The sequence below is a fragment of the Mytilus edulis genome, chromosome 3, assembly GCF_963676685.1.
Source record: "Mytilus edulis chromosome 3, xbMytEdul2.2, whole genome shotgun sequence".
NCBI lineage: Eukaryota > Metazoa > Mollusca > Bivalvia > Mytilida > Mytilidae > Mytilus > Mytilus edulis.
This window is the reverse complement of record NC_092346.1, coordinates 85,017,665-85,030,617: the sequence shown is the minus strand read 5'-3', so window position 1 is coordinate 85,030,617 and position 12,953 is coordinate 85,017,665. Positions and strand designations below refer to the sequence as shown.

Genomic DNA, 12,953 nt, shown 5'->3' with positions numbered 1-12,953 from the left:
TAACGGTAGCCATCTTGAACCATTCCATGCTTCCTGCAACTCTGCACCTGGGGTTTCTTACTATAGTAGAGTTCCATCAACATTGGTCCATTGGATTTCGAGAAATCACCTGGACAAAATTTGTTGCAAGAAAAATAATAATAACTAGAATTGCCATTGCAAGCAATAGCGGATGTCACCCTTCCCCCAATTGCCACTAAGCGGCAGCCATTTCAAAATTGTTTAACAATGAATGCACATATATGCATTGCAGTACATCATTCTGTAAATTTTCAGTACATTGAGAGCATTTTAGAAAGTTTCACATTTTTGCTGTTTCCATGGCAACGGCAGCCATTTTGAAAATTCCGAAGTCAAAAGTCTCATCTATACATGCAAGTTAACAATAATATTAAGTTTCATAAAGTTTGGAGCATTTTGAAAATATTTGACATTTCCGCAGTTTCCATGGCAACGGTGGCCATTTTGGAAATTCCAACTTCAAAAGTCTCATTCAGACTTGTCAGTGTACAATCCTAATAAGTTTCATCAATTTTGGAGCATTTTGAAATTTTTGAAATTTTTGACATTTGGGATGGTTCCTATGGCAACAGAGACCGTTCCCAAAATTGAATGGCATATACCACATTGGTACATGGGAGGGACCATACCATCAAAGTTTCAATCAATTTGAACTACCATTTTAAGAAAGTAAATGCCCCTTGAAGGTTTTTAGACCATTTTGACCTGTTTTGCATTGTTTCCATGGTAACGGCAGACATTTTCGAAATTGCAACACCAAATTCCACATTTACCAATGTTGCTCATCATTACTGTGAAGTTTTATAAAATTTGGAGCATTTCCATATTTTTGAAATTTTGGGTGTAGTATCCATGGCAACATAGCAGTTCCAATGATTGCCAAAATCATCCAAAACCAGTATATGCCCGGCACCTACATTGTATCAAAATATAATGATTCTAAGTTAAAGCATTTCCAAATAATTCATCAAAACCAAAAACTGGAATTTTCCATTATTTTTCGGTTTCCATGGTGATGGCAGCCATTTTTTAGTTCCAAAGTTGCACTTGCCATTGCAAGCAATAGCGGATGTCACCCTTCCCCCCATTGCCACTAAGTTGCAGCCATTTGAGAATCGTTTAACAGTGAATGCAAATATAATATGCATGGCAATACATCTTTCTGTAAATTTTCAGTACATTCACAGCATTTTAAAAATTTCACATTTCTGCCGTTTCCATGGCAACGGCAGCCATTTTGAAAATTTCAAAGTCAAAAGCCTCATCATTACTTGTCAGTTAACAATAATATCAAGTTTTATTAAGTTCAAAGCATTTTGAGAATTTTTGACTTTTTTGCAGTTTCCATGGCAACGGTGGCCATTTTGGAAATTCCAAAATCAAAAGTCTCATCCAGACTTGGCAGTCAACAATAATATTAAGTTTCATCAATTTTGGAGCATTTTGAAATTTTTGAAATATTTGATCCTGTATCCATGGTAACAGAAGAGTTCCAATGATTGTCAAAATCATTCAAAAGCTGTATATAGTGGACAACTATATGGTGTAAAAATTTGATGATTTCAAGTTCTTGCATACCAAAATTTTTTACCAAACCCTGAGGTTTTTAGAGCATTTTGACACTTATGCACTGTTTCCATGGTAACGGCAGACATTTTGGAAATTCCAATGCCAAATTACGCATCTACCAAAGTTGCTCATCGTTACTATGAAGTTTCAAAAAATTTGGAGCATTTTGAAATTTTTGAAATTTTTGGGGTAGTTTCCATGGCAACATAGTGGTTCCAATGATTGCCAATATCATCAAAAACCAATATATGGCTGGCACCTACATTGTGATAAAATATGATGATTCTGAGTTTAAGCATCTCTAAATTATTCACAAAACCAAAAACTGGAATTTTTCACAATTGTTCCGTTTCCATGGAAACGGCAGCCATTTTTTATGGTCTTAGACCCTACTGCAACCCGAAATTTTGTGTTCCTCCTTATAGTGAATTATCATTAAGATTGGTTCCATTTTACTCCAAAAAACCTGTCGGACAAAAAAAGGTGGAAGAATAATAATAACAAGTAATCCTGTGTTAGGATGCTAACACAAAAGTCACCAAAACGGACCCCAAATCGTTTGTTCTGCGGTATCAATGATGCCAAATTACCTATGTGTAAAGTTTCATTAAATCGAATGGATTTTGATATTTTAACATTTTTGCCGTTTCCATGGTTACGGCGGCCATTTTGGAAATTTTGAGGTCAAAAGTAATGTCCACATATGGTAGGCAACATTTGTTTTAAGTTTCATCAATTTTGAAGCATTTTGAAATTTTTGGACATTTTTGCTGTTTCCATGGCAACGGCGTCCATTTTGAAAATTCCAAACTCAAAAGTTTAGTCTACATACATTAGGCAACATTTGCTATAAGTTTCAATAATTTTGAAGCATTTTGAAGTTTTTCATATTTTTGCTGTTTCCATGGTAACGGGGGCCATTTTGAATATTCCAAAGTCCAACCCCCACTGTAATGTGTTCCCTCCATAATTATATACAATCATGTACCATTTAATGTCTCTAGAACTAATTTGACATTGATGTTCTGGAATGTTCCATAAAAATTCACCCCCCTAAAATTATGCCAAGGAGACCCCCTACTGAAATAAAATTAGTTCCAAGTTGAAGCTGACATGTGTCTCTAAATATTCATAAAAGAAAATATAATACCATCTACTCTATTTACAGCAGAAAATTGATGAAATGCAAAAAAAAATTGACCCCACCCATCTTTGAGCCCCCCTAATTATGCCAAGATGACACCCTGGTATCATGGACATTGGGTTCTGCAACCCCCATGATGCAGACCTATACCCAGAATAAATATAAATTTTCCATCCTGTACTGCTTCCCAAAAAATGGTAGGACAGTTTAAGGGGTCAGAAAGAGAAGAATAAGAATAATAATAATAAGAAACGATACAAAAACAATAAGTCGCCAAAAACTCCGTTTTGGTGACTTAACTAGAATTGCCATTGCAAGCAATAGCGGATGTCACCCTTCCCCCTATTGCCACTAAGCGGCAGCCATTTCAAACTTGTTTAACAGTAAATGCACAAATATGCATGGCTATTCATCTTTTTGTAAATGTTCAGTATATTCAGAGCATTTTAAAGTATTTCACATTTATACCGTTTCCATGGCAACGGCAGCCATTTTGAAAATTTCAAAGTCAAAAGTCTCATCTTAACTTGTCAGTTACCAATAATATCAAATTTCATTAAGTTAAAACCATTTTGAGAATTTTTGACATTTTTGCAGTTTCCATGGCAACCGTGGCCATTTTGGAAATTCCAACTTCAAAAGTCATATCTAGACTTGACAGTTAACAATCATATCAAGTTTCATCAATTTTGAAGCATTCTGAAATTTTTGCTCCTGTATCCATGGTAACATAGTAGTTCCAATGATTATCAAAATCATTCAAAACCTGTATATAGTGGACAACTATATTGCATAAAAATTTGATGATTTTAAGTTCAAGCATACCAAAGTTATTCACCAAACCCGGAAGTTTTTGGAGCATTTTGACCTTTTTGCATTGTTTCCATGGAAACGGCAGACATTTTGGAAATTCCAACGCCAAATTCCACATCTACCAAAGTTGCTCATCGTTATGCTAAAGTTTCAAAAAAATTGGAGCATTTCCATATTTTTGAAATTTTTGGTGTAGTTTCCATGGCAACATAGCAGTTCCAAAATGTGCCAAAATCATCCAAAACCAGTATATAGTGGGCACCTACATTGTATTAAAATCTAAAGATTTTAAGCTTAAGCATTCTCAAATAATTCAAGGAACTCCAAAATTATATTTTTTCACCATTTTTCCGTTTCCATGGTGATGGCAGCCATTTTTTAGTTCCAAAGTTGCACAGACTCTGGGGAGTCAGGGTTCCTTGTTATAGTGCACCATCATTCGGATTGGTACTTTTGGCTCTCAGAAAGCGGGCGGACAAAATTAGGTGGAAGTATAATAATAATAATACAGAAAAAGAAACAGAGGAAAAGCAATATGTCACCCGACATTGTCGATCGGGTGACATAATAAGAAAAAAAAGAAACGTAGAATAACAATACGTCACCCCAACTCCGTTGAGGGTGCCATAACTAGATTTGCCATTGCAAGCAATAGCGGATGGCACCCTTCCCCCATTGCCAGGTGAGCGGCAGCCATTTTGAAAATTCCAAAGTCAAAGATTGCATCTACAGATGTGTATTAACATTGTTGTAACGTTTCATTAATTTTGGAGCATTTTGAAATTTTTGAAATTTTTGCTATTTCCATGGTAACGGGTACCATTTCAAAAATTCCAAAGACAGGTGCCACTTTGGGACATGCCATGTTACATATCTATAAAGTTGCATTGGGATTGATGCTATATTCTTCAAGAAAATGCATCTTTAATGTATTTTCCCATAGGGCCAATGTTAAATTTTCGCCCTGTTTCCATGACAATGGCGGCCATTTTGGAATTTTCTTATATTGTCACAACATCTAGGCATACCAAGGAACATTACCACTAAGTTTCATCCAGGTAGGTGTTATAATGAAAGATTTCAAATTTGCATTTTTTTTCATATTTGATCAGTTTCCATGGCAACGGTGGCCATTTTTTACCATTCCAATGTCTCTTGCACAACTTAACATGGCGGTTCATATTATGGTATAGTTCCATCAACATTGGTCTGACTAATTCTGAGAAATAGTATGGACAAAATGTGTGGAAGAATAAAAATAATAATAATAATAATAAAAAGAAAAAAAAGAAACGAACAATAACAAGATGTCACCCCAACTCCGTTGAGGGTGCCATAAAAAGAAAAAAAAGAAACGAACAATAACAAGATGTCACCCCAACTCCGTTGAGGGTGCCATAACTAGATTTGCGATTGCAAGCAATAGCGGATGGCACCCTTCCCCTATTGCCAGGTGAGCGGTAGCCATGGTAACGGCGGCCATTTTGGAAATTCCAAACTCAAAAGTCAAGTCTACATTAGCTGAGCAACATTTGTTATAAGTTTCAATAAATTTGAACCATTTTGAAATTTTGTGTATTTTTGCTGTTTCCATGGTAACGGCAGCCATTTTGAATATTCCAAAGTCAAACCCCCACTGAAATTTTTTCCCTCCACAATCATATACCATTTAATTTTTTCTAGAATAAATTCAACATTGATGTTCTAGAATGTTCTGTGAAAATTCAAAGTTTTGACCTTTTTGCATTGTTTCCATGGTAACAACAGCGATTTTGGAAATTCCAACGCCAAATTCCACATCTTCCAATGTTGCTCATCGTTACTATGAAGTTTCATAAAGTTTGGAACATTTTGAGATTTTTGAATTTTTTGGAGTAGTTTCCATGGCAACATAGTAGTTCCAATGAGTGCCAAAATCATCCAACACCTGTATATAGTGGGCACCTACATTGTATTAAAATATAATGGTTCTGAGTTAAATAGTATCTAAATAGTTCACCAAAACAAAAAACTGGATTTTTTCACATTTGTTTCGTTTCCATGGTAACGGCAGCCATCTTGAAAGTGCCAACCCCAAAAAGCAAATCTTCATCTGGTGGTTAACATTATGGTATAGTACCATCTTCTTGGGTCCATTCACATTAGAGTTCCAGACTGGACAAAAATGTGTGGAAGAAAAATAATAATAACTAGATTTGCCATTGCAAGCAATAGCGGATGGCACCCTTTCCCCATTGCCAGGCCAGCGGCAGCCATTTAGAAAATTTTTGCTGTTTCCATGGCAACGGCGGCCATTTTGAAAATTCAAAACTCAAAAGTTAAGTCTACATTAGCCAGGCAACATTTGTGATAAGTTTCATTAAATTTAAAGCATTTGAAGTTTTTCATAATTTTGCTGTTCCCATGGTAACGGCGGCCATTTGGAATATTCCAAAGTCAAACCCCCGCTGCAATTTTTCCCTCCATAGTCATATATACCATCATATACCATTTAATGTCTCTAGAATAAATTTAACATTGATGTTCTGGAATGTTCTGTGAAAATTCAAAGTTTTGACCTTTTTGCCATGTTTCCATGGTAGCAACAGATATTTTGGAAATTCCAACGCCAAATTCCACATCTTCCAATGTTGCTCATCGTTACTGTGAAGTTTCATTAAGTTTGGAGCATTTTGATATTTCGGAAATTTTTGGTGTAGTTTCCATGGCAACATAGTAGTTCCAATGAGTGCCAAAATCGTCCAACACCTGTATATAGTCGTCACCTACATTGTATTAAAAGATAATGATTCTGAGTTGAAGCATATCCAAACAGTTCACCAAAACAAAAAACTGGATTTTTTCACATTTGTTCCGTTTCCATGGTAACGGCAGCCATCTTGAAAGTGCCAACCCCAAAAAGCAAATCTTCATATGGTGATTAACATTATGGTATAGTTCCATCTTCTTGGGTCCATTCACATTAGAGTTCCAGACTGGACAAAAATGTGTGGAAGAAAAATAATAATAAAAATAAAAAAAACAAAAAGAAACGTAGAATAACAATATGTCACCCCAACTCCGTTGAGGGTGCCATAACTAGAATTGCCATTGCAAGCAATAGCGGATGTCACCCTTCCCCTATTGCCACTAACCGGCAGCCATTTCAAAATGGTTTAACAGTGAATGCACATATATGCATGGCAATACATCTTTCTGTAAATTTTCAGTACATTCAGAGCATTTTAAACAAATTCACATTTCTGCTGTTTCCATGGCAACGGCAGCCATTTTGAAAATTTCAAAGTCAAAAGTCTCATCTGTACTTGCCAGTTAACAATAATATCAAGTTTCATCAAGTTCAAAGCATTTTGAGAAATTTTGACTTTTTTGCAGTTTCCATGGCAACGGTGGCCATTTTGGAAATTCCAAAGTCAAAAATCTCATCCAGACTTGCCAGTCAACAATCATATTAAGTTTGATCAATTTAGGAGCATTTTGAAATTTTTGAAATATTTGGTCCTGTATCCATGGTAACAGAAGAGTTCCAATGATTGTCAAAATCATTCAAAAGCTGTATCTAGTGGACAACTATATTGTGTAAAAATTTGATGATTTCAAGTTCAAGCATACCAAAATTATTTACCAAACCCTGAGGTTTTTAGAGCATTTTGACACTTATGCACTGTTTCCATGGTAACGGCAGACATTTTGGAAATTCCAACGCCAAATTACGCATCGACCAAAGTTGCTCATCGTTACTATGAAGTTTCAAAAAATTTGGAGCATTTTGAAATTTTTGAAATTTTTGGGGTAGTTTCCATGGCAACATAGTGGTTCCAATGATTGCCAATATCATCCAAAACCAATATATGGCTGGCACCTACATTGTGATAAAATATGATGATTCTGAGTTTAAGCATCTCTAAATTATTCACAAAACCAAAAACTGGAATTTTTCACAATTGTTCCGTTTCCATGGAAACGGCAGCCATTTTTTATGGTCTTAGACCCTACTGCAACCCGAAATTTTGTGTTCCTCCTTATAGTGAATTATCATTAAGATTGGTTCCATTTTACTCCAAAAAACCTGTCGGACAAAAAAAGGTGGAAGAATAATAATAATAACAAAGAAACATAAGAAAAGCAATATGTCACCCGACATTGTCGATCGGGTGACATAACTAGAATTGCCATTGCAAGCAATAGCGGATGTCACCCTTCCCCCCATTGCTACTAAGCGGTAGCCATTTCAAAACAACTTAACAGTGAATGCAGATCTATGAATTGCGATATATCTTCCTGTAAATTTTCAGTACAATAAGAGCATCGTCAAAAGTTTCACATTTCTGCTGTTTCCATGGCAACGGCAGCCATTTTGAAAATTCCGAAGTCAAAAGTTTCATTTATACATGCCAGTTGACAATACTATTAAGTTTCATTAAGTTTGGAGCATTTTGAAAATATTGACATTTCTGCAGTTTCCATGGAAACGGTGGCCATTTTGGAAATTCCAGCTCCATAAGTCTCATGCAGACTTGACAGTCAACAATCATATTAAGTTTCATTACCTTTTGAGCATTTTGAAATTTTTGAAATTTTTGACATTTTGGCTGGTTTCTATGGTAACACAGACCATTCCAAATTTCTAATGGCAGATTCCACATTGGTACATGGGAGGGAACATACCATAAGAGTTTCAATGGATTTGACCTACCATTTTAAGGAAGTAAATGCCACTTTTTAAGGTTTTTAAAGCGTTTTGACCATTTTTGCCTTGTTTCCATGGTAACACAAGACATTTTGGAAATTCCAATGCCAAATTCCACATCTACCAAAGTTGCTCATCGTTATGCTAAAGTTTCAAAAAATTTGGAGCATTTTGATATTTTTGAAATTTTTGGTGTAGTATCCATGGCAACATAGTAGTTCCAATGAATGCCAAAAATCATCCAAAAGAAGTATATAGTGGGCACCTACATTGTATCAAAATATAATGATTCTGAGTTTAAGCATCTCCAAATTATTCACCAAAACCCAAAAATTTAATTTTTCACATTTGTTCCGTTTCCATGGTAATGGCAGCCATTTTTAATGGTCTTATGACCTACTGCAACCCGGAATTTAGTGTTCCTCATTATAGTCAACTATCATTAAGATTGGTTCCATTGTCTCCAAGAAAACTGCCGGACAAAATCATTGGAAGAATAATAATAATAATAGTAAAGAAACAGAGGAAAAGCAATATGTCACCCGACATTGTCGATCGGGTGACATAAAAATAAAAACAAAAAGAAACGTAGAATAACAATATGTCACCCAAACTCCGTTTAGGGTGCCATAATAACAAAGAAACGGAGGAAAAGCAATATGTCACCCGACATTGTCGATCGGGTGACATAATAAGTTGAATAGCTACCAAGATTTAAAAAAAGAAAGGTTACGCTGAAACAAAACAAAACAAAGAAATGCATTAAAAGGAATCTTGATGTTATTGACTTGAATGAAAACAAATAATTAAGCTCTCATTGCCAAAGAAGCAATTTTAGCAGACTGCTATTTTAAACTTGCATGTCCATAGAAGCAATTTGAGCACCCAGCTATTGCACAAGATCAGTGATTTTGCCTGCTTGTCCAAAGAATAACTGGAGCAAACAGTTATTACACAGCAAAAGTTTTTTTTAGCTCGCCTGGCCAAAGCAGCAATTTGAACAGTCTGCTATTACACAAAATCAGCGTTTTTTGCTTGCATGACTGAAGAAGAATTGTATGCCCCTGCCGTAGTAGAGGGAACATCAAGTTTTACCCTTGTCCTTACCAACGTACCAAAATGGATTTCCTTTACGAAACTTTATCACAATGCCAAAAATTTTGGTGGCTGCAAATGGAAAATTTGCTGTAATTTATGCTTGTGTTCTCCAATTTAAGTTTGCCATAACCAAATACTACTGAAAAGTTGATTTCCTTTTTGATTAACCACATAACACAGATCAAGTTTGTATTTTGGTGGTGTCACTTTAACATTTCTAAATGGAAAAATTGCTGAATTTTTGGTTTCAATTCTCTTAACTTTAGTTTGCCTCAACCAAATGTTATGAAACTTTAACACATTACTGCTTATTATCAAAAACGCAGATCAAGTTTAAATTTTAGTGGCATCCCTTTAACCTTTATAAATGGATAAATTGCTGAATTTTAGTTTCCTGTTCTCCAATGCTAGTTTGCCCTCAACTAAATGTATTGAAACTTGTACACAATGCATAATTCATGTACCACTAAATACAGATCAAGTTTGAATTTCAGTAGCTTCACTTTAACCTTTCTAGAATTATGCCTCTTTATAAATTCAAAAATAGCTGAATTTTTTGTTTCTGTTTCTAACCTAAGTTTGCCTCAACCAAATGTTATGAATACAATACGTATTACCACAAAACTACAATCAAATTCAAATTTTGTTAGCGTCACATCACCATTCTTCAGTTATGTCCCTTCACTCCCTTTACAAGTTTATATGATATGTAAGCATGGACATCATCTGTGTTCTATGGTCAATTAATGACTCAACAGATGGTTGATACACATTTTTAGCACACCTTAATTGAGCATCAGAAGCACTTTTACATTCTTCAATTTGAAAAATGTACATACAGAATATGCGTATTTTACCAAGAATGGACATGCTAAAATGTCTCATGTTCTTTACTAATCATTGATATTATGTTGATAGTCCTAAATATAAAGCTTTACTACAACTATCACATAAACTTAACATATCCAAGAACATGAAGTCAAGGTCATTTAAACCAAACGAGAAATACAGGTACACATACAATCATTTAATACACTAAATATAGTTGACCTATTGTTAATAGTTTCTAGGAAAGACAAATTTAAAAATTGACCAATGAACCATGAAAATGAGATCAAGGTCAGATGAACCATGCTAGGCAGATATGTACAGCTTACAATCCTTCCAATACAACAAATATAGTTGACCTAACGCTTATAGTTTAAGAACAACAGACAAAAACAAATAAAATTAACACTGAGCAATAAACCATGAAAATGAGGTCAAGGTCAAACAAAACCTGCAAGACTGACATGTACACCATTAAATATTTGCATACATCAATTTTAGTTGATCTATAGCATATAGAATTATAAAAAGACCAAACGCTTAACTTCGCCCACTGAACCATGAAAGGTCAGATGACACTTGCCAGTTGGACCCAACTCGGACATATTCACCTTACAATCATTCCATACACCAAATATTGTAGACCTATTGCACACAGTACTTTTAAAAACAGACCCGAACACAACTTAACTTTAACCCCTGAACCATGAAAATGAGGTCAAGGTCAGATGACACTTGCCAGTTGGACTCAAGTTGGACATGTTCACCTTAGTCAGTCCATACACCAAATATAGTAGACCTATTGCACACAGTACTTTAAAAACAGACCCTAACACAACAACTTAACTATAACCACTGAACCATGAAAATGAGGTCAAGGTCAGATGACCCTTGCCAGTTGGACCCAAATTGGACATGAACACCTTACAATCATTCTATACACCAAATAAAGTAGATCTATTACATACAGTATAAGAAAAACAGACCCAAACACAACAACTTAACTATTAGCATTGAACCATGAAAATGAGGTCAAGGTCAGATGACAACTGCCAGTTGGATATGTACACCTTACAATTCTTCCATACTACAAATATACTAGACCTTTTGCTTATAGTATCTGAAATATGGACTTGACCACCAAAGTTTAACCTTGTTCACGGATGCATGAAATGAAAATAAGGTCAAGGACAATGGACATGTGACAGATGGAAACTTTCTAACATAAGGCATCTATTCAAATACAAAGTATGAAGCATCCAGGTCTTCCACCTTCTAAAATATAAAGCTTTTAATTAGTAAGTTTACGCTGCTGCCAGATCACTATCCTTATGTTGAGAGTTTTGCAACAAAAGTCACAGGCTTGACAAAAATATAAGAAGATGTGATATGATTGCCAATTACACAACTCTTCACTAGAGACCAAATGTCATAGAAATTAACAATTATAGGTCACCTATCAACAATGAGCAAAACCCATAAGACATAGTCAGCTATAAAAGGAAATGACAAATGTAAAACATTTCATACAAGAAAACAAATGACCTGAATTAAAGCAATAAACAAAAAACAAATATAACATACATCAACAAACTACAAAGAATTACCAGCTCCTGACTAGGGACAAGCACATGCAGAATTAAAATAGTTCAATAACTGAGACTGGATTACCCTCTTAAATTGTTTTAAGCTATAGCTAGTAGGACATCTTTCTGATTTCATTTTGAAACCAAGTTCAATGTTAAGATCAAGAGAGAATACAGAAAATCCCTCCTTTCCTTCTCAAAATTTTGAGATAATAGTGATGGTCTACTGAAGGACTGCCTACCATAAGAGTGTTCAAAATGATTGGAACAGCTGTGTGCATTATTTTAAATCATTTTATTTTTCCATTGAGGTATTGTGGAAGATACTGAGAAGGGCATACACTAATATATTTACTGAAAACCTTCCAATTAAAATTCCTAGACTGAATACAGAGGGATTAGATGGACAGAGAGAGAGGAAACTGTTCCCTGTATTCAGCAGCCTAAGGCCTGTCATTCAAATGTAGATATGTCCACATCTTTTGACTGTCCATATATCAGATTAACGTAATATATTTTTTTTCATCTTTATTGTATAAATCATTAACAATAATCTGGTATAAATAGGATTATTTTAAGACACTTTTTCAGTTAACAGAATTCCTGAAACTTTACAATGACCAAAATACATATATTTATATTTGTTTATTAACAACTTAAAAGTGTGAGATTAAGAGTAAATTGAATTTGACACTATAATTAAATGTATATGAAATTACTTATCACTTCATTAAGGAAGATAGCTCATCCTTTACAACTTTATCAATTGAAAAATAAAATGTATTAAAGCCACTTAGCACTGAAATGTGAGACATTTGAAGCCTTTAATATACTTTCATCAGCTCGGTAGTCGATGCTTTAGGAATGTGAGACATTTGAAGCCTTTAATATACTTTCATCAGCTCGGTAGTCGATGCTTTAGGAATGTGAGACATTTGAAGCCTTTAATATACTTTCATCAGCTCGGTAGTCGATGCTTTAGGAATTACATGATTGAAAGCAGACCTTCCATAAATTCTCCATTGATAAATTTAGACATGGGGAAGATTTTGTCATTCTATCAGGTCCTTTTTTTATTTATATTACTCCTCAAGTATTCATGTAGTAGTTATACATACTGTGGATTCATTATTATTCGTTGGATACCAATTTTCGTGGGTTTCGTCAGTATCGGTTAACCACGGATTCAAATGTTCAACGAAAT

At 34.8% G+C, this 12,953-nt stretch overlaps 1 long non-coding RNA gene across 1 annotated transcript; it reads right to left on the bottom strand.

Annotated features, from left to right (window-relative positions):
* Positions 1 to 12,262: 12,262 nt before the first annotated feature.
* On the bottom strand, positions 12,263 to 12,862 carry LOC139514590 (uncharacterized). The gene is made up of 2 exons (XR_011662640.1): positions 12,692 to 12,862; positions 12,263 to 12,571 (listed from the first exon to the last, which is right to left on the bottom strand). It is a non-coding gene; the product is annotated as an uncharacterized lncRNA (long non-coding RNA).
* Positions 12,863 to 12,953: the final 91 nt, after the last annotated feature.